General features: G+C 46.6%; 1 protein-coding gene across 2 annotated transcripts in view; it reads left to right on the forward strand.

Moving 5' to 3' along the window:
- Nucleotides 1–12,196, forward strand: part of frzb (frizzled related protein) — a 69,343-nt gene that overhangs the window by 56,213 nt on the left and 934 nt on the right. The window lies entirely within an intron of this gene.

Below are 12,196 nucleotides of genomic sequence, written 5' to 3' on the forward strand. Positions count from 1 at the left end.
GCGATCCCATGACCTTCTTGCTGTGAGGCATCAGTGCTAACCACTGAGCCACCATGCCGTGCAGGCATATGATCAGATACTGTGGGAGTATGGAGTGAGGGGTTCCCTTCTCAGGGCCATCGAATCTCTGTACTCACAGAGCGAGAGCTGTGTTCAGGTGCTCAGCAGTAAGTCAGACTCGTTTCTGGTGGGGGTTGGCCTCCGCCAGGGATGAGCCTTGTTACCAGTCCTGTTTGTGATATTCATGGACAGGATATCGAGGCCTAGTCAGGGGGAGGAGGGTTTCCAGTTTGGTGGGCTTTGGGTCTCATCACTGTTTTTTGCAGATGATGTGGTCCTGTTGGCTTCATCGGCCAGTGACCTCCAGCACCCACTGGATCAGTTCTCAGCCGAGTGTGAAGTGGCTGGGATGAGGATCAGCACCTCTAAATCTGAGGCCATGGTTCTCAGCAGGAAACCGATGGATTGCCTACTACAGGTAGGGAATGAGGTCTTACCCCAAGTGAAGGAGTTCAAGTACTTCAGGGTCTTGTTCACGAGTGAGGGGACAATGGAGCGTGATATTGGCCGGAGAATCAATGCAGTAGGGTCAGTGTTCCAGTCGCTCTACCGTACTGTTGTGACGAAAAGGGAGCTGAAACCAAAAGGTAAAGCTCTCAATCTACTCGTCAATCTTTGCTCCTACTCTCACCTATGGTCATGAGGGTTGGGTCATGACTGAAATAACTAGATCTCTGGTAGAAGCGGCTGAAATGGGCTTCCTCAGGGGGGTGGCTGGTGTCTCCCTTAGAGATAGGGTGAGAAGCTCGGTCATTGATGTGGAGCATTGAGTAGAGCTGCTGCTCCTTCGTGTTGAAAGGAGCCAGCTGAGGTGGTTCAGGCATCTGGTAAGGATGCCCCCTGGGCGCCCCCCTAGGGAGGTGTTCCAGGCTCATCCATCTGGGAGGAGACCTCGCAAAAGACCCAGGACTAGGTGGTGAGATTATATCTCCACACTGGCCTGGGAAGGCCTTGGGATCCCCCAGTCAGAGGTGGCTAATGTGGCCTGGGAAAGGGAAGCTTGGGGTCCCCTGCTGGAGCTGTTGCTTCCGCAACCCAATCCTGGATAAGTGGGTTGAAGGAGTGAGTGCATCAGTGAGTGAAAAAACAAAGAAATCACATGTACAGTAGTGTTCAGAATATGAATCCAGGTGTTGAGTATATTTCTTATTGTTACATGGGAAACAAGGTACCAGTAGATTCAGTAGATTCTCACAAATCCAACAAGACCAAGCATTCATGATATGCAAGGTCAAGCGTTGATGTTGCGTGATAAAGGCCTTTTAATTATAACTCAAAGAAATAATGGCAAAACTCACATGTAAATAAAAACAAAACAAAACGATTCATCGAAAAAAATAACCGACAGATGAAATGATTAGTAAAATAATCATTAGTTGCAGCCCTAGTGTTTAGGCTGAAATAAAATATGTCTTTCCTAAAAAATCAAAGTCCGGATTTGAAAAAAGAAGAGAAAAAAGGACAGGGAAAGAAAACTAAATGAGGGAAAGCAGCTGCTAACCAAATTCTTTGAAAAGAGAGGTGAGCTTGAAAGCGAGCTATATTGAGTTGGGGGGTCTGGGGGACCAAATTGCACCATTTTTCTAAAAAATGGTGCATTCCCCCAGACCCCCCAACTCAATATTGCTCCCCCAACTTTAAAAAGGGTTCTGACTCCCAGGTGTGATCTGGTATACATGATTTAGACCTGGTTTGAGTACGCATTAGAAATTTGGTGTTTGCGTTAATAAAAAAGAACATAACAGTAATGCATGGTTTACTCCTGGCAGGGCAGATGGTGGTTTTCGGATTTGGGCCGACAGGGGGATGCAAAAAATCAGAGATATATATGCTCAGGGCACTTTGCTAACATTGAGTGAACTCTGCTTGAAATATTCACTTTCTAAAAAACATCTTTTTAAATACTTACAATTGAGGCACTTCATCTTGACAAAGCACCACCCAGTTACACGTGAGCCACCACTGTCCGTCCTTGAGGATATTGTGTCAAAACATATGCACAGGAAATGGCAAATATCTATATTGGATGCAGCACTTGTCTCACACGACAAGGAGTCTAGTCATGACAAAAGGAGGGCATGGAGTCTAGACATTAAGGAAGATATTGAAGAAGCTGAATGGGCGACAGCTTGTTTAAAAGCTCAATCACAAACCATTAACACCCAAATGAAATTATTGTAACACAAGTGGCTAATGAGGACTTACGAGGTCCTTTTTATTTTTTTCAAAAACTATATGGATTTCATTCATATGTTTTTATGTCAGACATGCTTGAACCCTCGTGCGCATGCGTGAGTTTTTCCACGCCTGTCGGTGACGTCATTCGCCTGTGAGCACTCCTTGTGGGAGGAGTCGTCCAGCCCCTCGTCGGAATTCCTTTGTCTGAGAAGTTGCTGAGAGACTGGCGCGTTGTTTGATCAAAATTTTTTCTAAACCTGTGAGACACATCGAAGTGGACACGGTTCGAAAAATTAAGCTGGTTTTCAGTGAAAATTTTAAAGGCTGATGAGAGATTTTGAGGTGATTCTGTCGCTTTAAGGACTTCCCACGGTGCGAGACGTCGCTCAGCGCTCTCAGGCGCCGTCGTCAGCCTGTTTCAGGCTGAAAACCTCCACATTTCAGGCTCTATTGATCCAGGACATCGTGAGAGAACAGAGAAGTTTCAGAAGAAGTCGGTTTCAGCATTTTATCTGGATATTCCACTGTTAAAGGAGATTTTTTTTAATGAAAGACGTGCGGACGGGTCCGCGCGTCAGGACGCAGCCGGTGCGGTGCGGCGGCACAGGAAAAAACACCTCCGTGTTGATAACCATTTGTAAAATCCAGGCGGCTTTTGATGGCTTTCAGTGGAGTGAGTATATGAGAAATTGTTTATCAGCTGGACATGTTCCAACTTGTCCTTAAGGCTTCCAACAGAGGTGTTTTTCCTGTGGCGGAGCGTCGCAGCGGCTGCGAGCCGACACTGCAATCCGTCCGCACGTCTCAAAAAACCCTGAGAAATTGAATAAATGGTTCCCTGCCATCCCAAATACATGTGGGAAATGTCTGGTTGAGAAAGGAACTTTAATTCATTGTGACTGGGAATGCTCTAAGTTGGTAGCTTTTTGGAAAATGGTTGTCCATAGTCTAAGTAAAATTACAGGAGTCCACGTTCCATGGTCAGCAAAACTTTGTATTTTGGGGATATATCCTAATAACTTTTACTCTAACTCCAAGTGTAAGATCTTGATTAACTTTGGCCTCCTGCAGGCCAGGAGGATGGTGGCTCTGTCTTGGAGAGAGACTGAAGTCTCTTCTGCACAGTCCTGGATTAGAGAGATGGTGCGGTGTGTTGCATTAGAAAAGCTAACCTATGTAATCATTGGGGGCAATGCACAAGAATTAGAAGAGGTCTGGACACCCTTAATGGAATTCCTAAGGCCATGATGGCTTATATTTATTTATAAGACTGTTGAGTGTGAATTTTTTTTTTTCCTCCTCGTGTGTGTGTGTGTGCAGGCAGTGGGATGCATTCCACTGTGCAGTTAGTGTGGTGTGTATTGATGTGTGATGTTAAATTTCTATTGAAAATCAATAAAAACATTGTTCTAAAAATCAAATGCCAAAATAGAAGTAATAATAAAATAAAAGTAATAGTGTGTGTATATGACAACAACCTAAACAATTTATAAATACATTAAGACAGTAAATGAATATTAAAAATTACATAATTAACAGGAAATAAAAGTTCCTCTTCTAAAATTGTTGAGGTCTAAGGTTCTAAAAACATTCTGGACTCACACACTATTCCAACTCATTATACCCTTGAAAAATGTCAGCTACCTATTTTAGAAACACGACCCAATCTAGAGCCCGTGGATCCCCACGAGCAACACGCTAGTTATTATGGCCTAACCTAGTTATTGCCTAGTTAATATTAGTATATTCTCTATTAATTCATATTACAAGGTTTTACTCTGTTTGTTCTCTGCTTCTAAGAAAAAATAAAATAAAAGTCTGCCCTCGCATCAACTTTTTTCTGATGTTAAGAATGATAAACTGTTTTTTTTTTTTTTTTTTTAATGGGGTCTAATAACCCAAACATAATGTAGGTGTGTCGTGGGAAAAACTCTGATAATTGTCAGGGATTGAACTGGAGTCACCAGTGTTCAAAGTGTTTAATGTCCGAGGGCACGTCCTAGTCCAACTTTCAGCTTGTATAAGGAGCTGAGTAGAGAGGATTCAAAGCAGTTTGCTGTGACTGCGCTGGGATGAGGTGCAGGTTTGGAGGGACAAAGACTTGGAGAGAGAGTCATTTTAATAGGATTTGTCCTACTTTGAAAAATGTGATGGACTCCCGATAGGACGATAGTCACCAGTAGGTCAAACTATGTGTATATTTGTTGTCATGAGTATATTTTCCTAAGGTGAAAGGGGCAGGTATATGAGGATCCGACCTTTTTATTTTTTTCAAAAACCTGGTGGATTTGAATCACGTGCACTTGCATCAGCCAACCTTGAACCTTCGTGTGCATGCGTGAATTTTTTCACACCTGTCGATTGCGTCAGTTGCTGGTAAGCAGCCTTTGTGTGAGGTTGTGTGTTGTGCTCTCGGCGGATTTTCATTGCAAGGAAAATGGCGGAACGACTGGAGCAGTGCCGCATCAAATTTGCCAGAAACTGGGCGACAGTCAGGTGGAAACCATTCGGATTATTCAGACGGCTTTCGGTGGCTTTTCAGTTGTGTGACTATCCAAGAAATTGTGGAAGAGCTGGGCATGTCACAGCATGTCACAGCATGTCCTGTGAGACTTCAACATGAAGGTGCTTTTGCTCCACCGTTAGCAGCTTCGGCATGAATTTCACCGCCACTCTTTTCATGGCCAAATCTTCTGTCACAGTGGAATGTGCCAAAAAAGTGCTGATGTCCACCTCTTCTGCAATTTCTCGGACAGTCACACGACGGTCCCACATCACCACAGCGTTCACTTTGGAAATGGTCTGGTCATTTCAGCATGTTGATGGCCGACCGGAGCATGGCTCGCTCTCCACCGTTGTGCGGCCGTCTTTAAACCGGTTGTACTGCTCCTTAATCTGTGTGATGCCCAGAGGATCGTCACCGAAAGCCGTCTGAATAATCCGAATGGTTTCCACCTGGCTGTCACCCAGTTTCTGGCAAAATTTGATGCAGTCGCGCTGCTCCAGTCGTTCCGCCATTTTCCTTGCAAAGAAAATCCGACGAGAGACTCCACCCATCCTCACACAAAGGCTGCTTACCAGAAAATGACGCAACCAACAGGCATGAAAAAGTTCATGCATGCACACGAAGGTTCAAGGTTGGCTGATTCAAATCCATCAGGTTTTTGAAAAAAATAAAAAGGTCTGATACTTTTCTAACAGACCTCATATGTAAGCTTTTGCGTCTGTCTACACCCTTTAGGTCATATTGGTTAACTGAGAAATCAGGTTTTTGTGCCGAGGAGGGGTGTGTGTGTGTGTGTGTGTGTGTGTGTGTGTGTGTGTGTGTGTGTGTGTGTGTGTGTGTGTGTGTGCCAAAATAAATACACTCATTCATTCATGTCATAACTCAGCAGCATGCTGAAAAAGTAGTAATGTGCAGAGCCGCAGAAACCACTTGAGCACAAGCAAAAGAGCTTCAGAGAGGTGAACCCACAGTGCATGCCATCCATAAAGAACAGAGGAAAAAGAAAACATTTACCAAACAAAAGACCAAAAAGAGACATCTGCAGAGTTCAAATGTGGTAAATGTGGAGGCAGCCATGAGCCAAAATCATGTCCTGCATTTGGAAAATCCTGTAAGAACTGTGGAAAGAGCAGCCACTGTGCTAAATGTTGCAAAGCAGCTTCAAAGCAGAAAGTTCACACAATCGATCAGGAAGATGAGGATGACGTTGACTGTGGATGTGGTGCAGGATTGTGCAACTGAAGAAGCCATTCGAGTTGGATACAGGTGCCCATTCAAACCTGATATCTTTTGAAGACTACAGAGACATGATCCTGTAAAGAGCAAAATCCATTTGGTGTCTGGGCAACAGGTTCCTGTTAAAGGCAGACGCATCGCAACCTTCAAACATAAAGGTGGGCAGATAAGAGCACAGCTACCGATTGTGGATATGAGCGTACAACCATTCCTGGGACTCAGTGTTTGTAGTGACATCATCAGATACTGCAAATGATCATGACTCACTCATGGAGGAGTCTAAAGACTGTTTCCAAGGACTTGGATGTTTACCTGGAATACACAAAATATGTGTGGATAAAAATGCGCCTCCTGTTGTGCTGCAAAGTCCCGTTTGCACTGTGGAGCAAATTGAAAGATGAACTAGCGCACATGTAAAAACTAGAGGTCATCAAGAAAACAGATGAGCCAACTGAACAGTCAGCTCACTGGTTAAAAGCCAACAGGTGCACTGAGAACATGCTTGGACTCAGATTTAAACAAAGCAACCAAAAGAGAACATTTCAAGTTACCAGCCAGGGAAGAAATCATGGCACAGTTTGCTGGAGCTCAGTGGTTCAGTAAACTAGACACTTGGTCAGGTTTCTGGAAGCTCAGGCGAGATGAGGAGAGTTTGAGGCTGTGCACATTCAACACGCCTGAGGCAGGTACAGGTTTCTTCCACTGCCGTAGGGTATCTTGTCAGCGCCTGACGTCTACCGTAAGACTACTCACATGATTTTGGAGCACATACCAGGAGCAGAGACAATGATGGATGACATCATAGTCTGGGGGTCTACTCAAGAAGAACATGACGAAAGACTGAGACAAGTGCTAGACAAAACAAGAGAAGTGAATGTGAAGCTTAACAAAGACAATTGTGAGTTCAGAGTTGAAAACACTCACCTTTTGTGGGAGATGTTGTCAGTGAAGAGGGAGTGAAGCCAGACTGGAGAAAAACCTCAGAAATCAACAACATGGAAAGACCAAAGGACAAAGATGAGGTCAGACGGTTCCTAGGGATGGGATGTAAACAAGAAGACATCCAACAATAGGTGCAAAGCCACACACATGCATCAGTGAGAGGGCAAGTAATCATGATTTAGTTGAAATTTGTGTGACTTAACACATGGTCAGATTTTTACTTCAGCAAGCCATACGTTGTTTTGCAGTGCAGTTATTCATTTGTTCTGGGACTACTTTAGGTCTAGTGATCACTTCATGGTGATGAGGCCAGAGCGCAGATGCGCACAGAATATTAAAAATCTTAATAGTGATTCAGCTCAACCGAGAGAGACCACTGCAGCTTCTGAGCTGTACTGTTGGTGTGTAAACACCTTCAGAAGACAAACAAGTTGTTTTGGGGGGGAATTCACCAAAATGTAAAATCACCTCAGATGAGAACCAAGACCATGCAAACTAAATCAAGTCCAATTTTGTGCACAAACTTTTAGAATATCACTTTTCCATTTGTGGTTCCCCTCATGACCTCTTGGCACCAATTTAGGGGACGACCTCTGTTCATCCTGAGTTATCATAGTACAAAGTTTTGTGTTTGCAGGAATTACAACATACGATTGTGAAGAAACAGTAAGCCAGAGCAGCTCTTTCATTTGTAACTTGCACAGTTTTGGAGCCATTAGAATTCTTTTAATAACTTTTTGCCTCGAGGGTCCAAAGGCTGCAAACAGATTAGCAGCCTGGGATGACTTTTAAAAATATGTGACAATTTTGCATAACAGCTTGAAAGCAGAAATGGGTGGGGCCTGCATGACAAGATTCAGCACAATTCAGTGAACAGGAGAATGTCCAAATTTTGATTGTGTGACCTGTGATGTGGGAGTTTTTGGCCAAAAAACCTTTTCCTTGATTATATCGCCACCTGCTGATGGATTTACGGACATTTTGATGTATAAGTAACATTACCTGATCTGTACCATCAAACATTTCACCTCAGTAAGTTGGACATTGTGATCCACGCCTCCTATTATTAATCACAATGTATTTATGTGCAGTTCCAGTCACCAAATTTTGAGCTATAAATATTTTGGCTTTCCATGTCCTGACAACCAGAGGCTGTGAGCGCGGACCGAGCCACCGGGCCACCCACCCTCGACCGCCACCAAGTCCTCTCTGCACCCGACCCCCATGGCCCCCTCTGCAGGTGGTGAACCCACAGGAACGTGAGCCCACATTGCTCTTTCGGGCTGGGCCGGCCAGGCCCTGTGGGCTAAAGCCCGACAACCAGGCACTCACATGTCGTCTCGGTCCTTGATATTATACTGGTCATGGGACCTTCTGAACTGCCCTTAGTCTGACCCATTCCCTAGAACCTGTTTGCCATGAAGCCCCTGGTAGGGTTTCCTATGGTGTTCGGTCAGGCTCCTTCCCCCATCACTGGGGGGGGGAGGTTGAGAGGTACCAACTAGAGATAGTCAGGCTCACCTCTACACACAGCTTGGGCTCTGGTACCCAACTCCTGGAGAGGGGGAGTTCACCCTGATGAACGAGAGGGTCACATCCCTACACCTTCGGGTTGAGGACAGGTCTCTCACTGTTGTCTCAGCCTACGGGCCGAGCGGCAGTGCAGAGTTCCCGACCTTCTTGGAGTCCCTGGGAGGGGTACTAGATAGTGCTCTGACTGTGGACTCCATTGTTCTCCTGGGGGACTTCAACGCCCACAGGGGTGGTGACAGTGAGACCTGGAGGGAGGTGATTGGGAAGCACGGCCTCCCCGATCTGAACCCGAGTGGTGTTCAATTGTTGGACTTCTGTGCTAGACACAGTTTGTCCATCATGAACACCATGTTCGAGCACAAGGGTGTCCATAAGTGCACATGGCAGCAGGACACCCTGAGCTGGAGGTCGATGATCGACTTTGTAGTCATATCATCTGACCTTCAGCCACATGTCTCGGACACTCGCGTGAAGAGAGGGGCTGAGCTGTCGACCAATCACCGCTTGGTGGTGAGTTGGATCCGCTGGGAGGGGAGGAAGCCGGTCAGACCTGGCAGGCCCAAACATATCATGAAGGTCTGCTGGGAACGACTGGCGGAACCCTGTGTCAGCGAGGTCTTCAACTCCCAGGGGAGGTTGGAGACATGGAGTCCAAGTGGACCATGTTCTTCACCTCCATTGTCGATGCAGCCGCTTGCAGCTGTGGTCACAGGGTCTGGGAGTCACAGGGAGTTCGGGGAGGCCATGGAGGAGGACTATCGGTCGGCCTCAAAGAAATTCTGGCAAACCGTCCGACACCTCCGGAGGCGGAAGCAGCTCTCCACCAACATTGTTTACAGTGCGGGTGGGGAGCTGTTGACCCTGACTGGAGATGTTGTCGGGCGGTGGAAGGAATACTTCGAGGATCTCCTCAATCCCATCGTCACGTCTTCTGAAGAGGAAGCAGAGACTGGGGACTCAGAGGCGGACTCATCCATCAACCAGGCCGAAGTCACTGAGGTGGTCAGAAAGCTCCTCGGTGGCAAAGCTCCTGGGATTTATGAAATCCGTCCTGACTACCTTAAGTCTCTGGATGTTGTGGGACTGTCTTGGGTGACACGTCTCTGCAACATCGCGTGGCGGTCGTGGACAGTGCCTCTGGATTGGCAGACCGGGGTGGTGGTCCCTCTGTTTAAGAAGGGGGACCGGAGGGTGTGTTCCAACTACAGGGGGATCGCATGCACTCCTCAGTCTCCCTGGTAAGGTCTATTCCAGAGTACTGGAGAGGAGAATTCAACCGATAATCGAACCTCAGATTCAGGAGGAGCAGTGTGGTTTTCATCCTGGTCATGGCACGCTGGACCAGCTCTACACCCTCCATCGGTTGCTCGAGGGTTCATGGGAGTTCGCTCAACCAGTCCACATGTTTTGTGGATCTGGAGACGGCGTTTGACCGTATCCCTCGAGGCGCCCTGTGGGGGGTGCTCCTGGAGTATAGGGTCCGGGGTCCTTTGTTAAGGGCTATCCGGTCCCTGTACGACCACAGCAGGAGCTTGGTTTGCTTTGCTGGTAGTAAGTCAAGCCTGTTTCCAGTGCACGTCGGCCTTCGCCAGGGCTGCCCTTTGTCACAGTTCTGTTCATTACCTTTATGGACAGAATTTCTAGGCACAGTCAGGGTGTAGAGGTGGTCTGGTTTGGGAACCACAGAATCTCATCTCTGCTGTTTGCGGACGATGTGGTTCTGTTGGTTTCATCAAATCAGGACCTTCAGCGTGAACTGGAGCGGTTTGCAGCTGAGTGTGAAGCTTCCAAGATGAAAATCAGCACCTCCAAATCCGAGGCCATGGTTCTCGCCCGGAAAAAGGTGTTTTGGCCTTTTCAGTTCGGTGGAGTGTCCTTGCCTCAAGTGGAGGAGTTTAAGTATCTCGGGGTCTTGTTCATGAGTGAGGGACGGATCGGTGCAGCATCTGCAGTGATGCGGTTGCTGTATCGGACCATTGTGGTGAAGAGACAGCTGAGCAGGGGGCAAAGCTCTCGATTTACCGATCAATCTACGTTCCGACCCTCACCTGTGGTCATGAGTTTTGGCTCATTACCGAAAAAACGAGATTGCGAGTACAAGCGGCTGAGCTGAGTTTCCTCCGCAGCGTGGCTGGGTGTTCCCTTAGAGATAGGGTGAGGAGCTCAGAGTCAAGCCGCTGCTCCTCCACGTCGAAAGGAGCCAGCTGAGGTGGCTCGGGCATCTTTTTGGATGCCCCCTGGACGCCTCGCTGGAGAGGTGTTCCGGGCACGTCCCATCGGGAGGAGGCCCAGGACACGCTGGAGGGACTCTGTCTCGCAGCTGGCTTGGGAACGCCTTGGGGTTCCCCCGATGGAGCTGGGGGAGGTATGTGTGGATCGGGAGGTCTGGGTGGCTTTGCCTGAGTTGCTGCAACCGCGACCTGACCTCGGATGAAGCGGAAGAAAATGGATGGATGGATGGACATGGATTTGTATTACAGCGTAGTGTCCAGTCTGTACTAAATTTAAAAGAAGCCCTCTCCGCATTAGACACCAGGGTCCCAGATTTTCATAGTTATTGGAGTTACTGTTTCAAAGATATAACAACACATCTTTTTTTTCTTTCATTCCTAACTTGGGCAGTTTTTGGACTATCAAAATTATTTAAATAGATTTCTGTCTTGAGGGCTCATAGACAATATATGCAAAGTTTGACAGAGATTGAAAAAGGAGGGTTTTCATAATTTGTACAAAGTCCAGTGAATGTGTAGATATGACCTTTGAATGTGAGATTTAAGGTTTGGGACTTTGAGGACAAAAGTGCGATTTTGTTAGTGTAGCACCCTGTACAGGTGGATTTGTGTAATATTTTTTACCTGAGGTATGCACGTGTCAGAGGCCAGCAGGTGTCGCTGTGCATATGGTAGTCAGCAAACCTCACTGCCCAACACCAAAAAATGCGCTGGCCACAGACACCAAAGACCAAAGGCTTTAGCCTCCTGGTTAGTGCGCGTACCTCCCAAATGGGTTATTGTGAGTTCGTGTCTCGAGAGTTGAGCAACAGAGGAGAGAAACACACACACAAGGCAGGGTTCTCAAGCAGTTTGGAAAATTTGGTTCGGACAGTAAGAATACAGCAAACAGCACTGCTGGTGCTAGGAGGAGTGCTGGTCCCAGCATCCTCAGGCTTGGACCCCAAAAAATGATACAAATATTTAATTAACTGCATACAAAACAAGCAAACATTTTAAAATGAGTGCAATACTATTTGTGTACCGTGGGTTTGAAGGTAGGTCGGAGATGCAGTTAAACAAAACGACATCGCAACGAGACAGCACAGGTAGTAAACATAACGGCAAAAACCAGGTGGTGCTCACATGATGTGGATGAGTGGTCAAGTCCCATTGGAATGGAATGAAGGTGTTGTCACATGGTTGTGTTAGGGTAGTATCTCACTGGGCTGCGACAGCCTATGAATGGCATCTGTAAGGAAATTTGCAATTTGGTGTGAATTTTGCAGCGGTTCACTGTCCCCTCCCCTCAGTTGCGGGCACTGCCCACGTGTCACTTGATTTTTATACCAACCAAAAATTTCCCCATAATGAACTCCCTCGCCAAATGGTCAGGCAGGAACCTTGTCGAACCTCACCACATCATTTAATTATTCATTTGATTATTTTCAGTGCCTTTTCTGTCTGAAGTGGGAGAATTTTCTCATCACACTGAAATAGTCCACATCCATCCTTAGCACCGTGTGCGCAA

Source organism: Thalassophryne amazonica, chromosome 14, assembly GCF_902500255.1.
Source record: "Thalassophryne amazonica chromosome 14, fThaAma1.1, whole genome shotgun sequence".
Taxonomy (NCBI): domain Eukaryota; kingdom Metazoa; phylum Chordata; class Actinopteri; order Batrachoidiformes; family Batrachoididae; genus Thalassophryne; species Thalassophryne amazonica.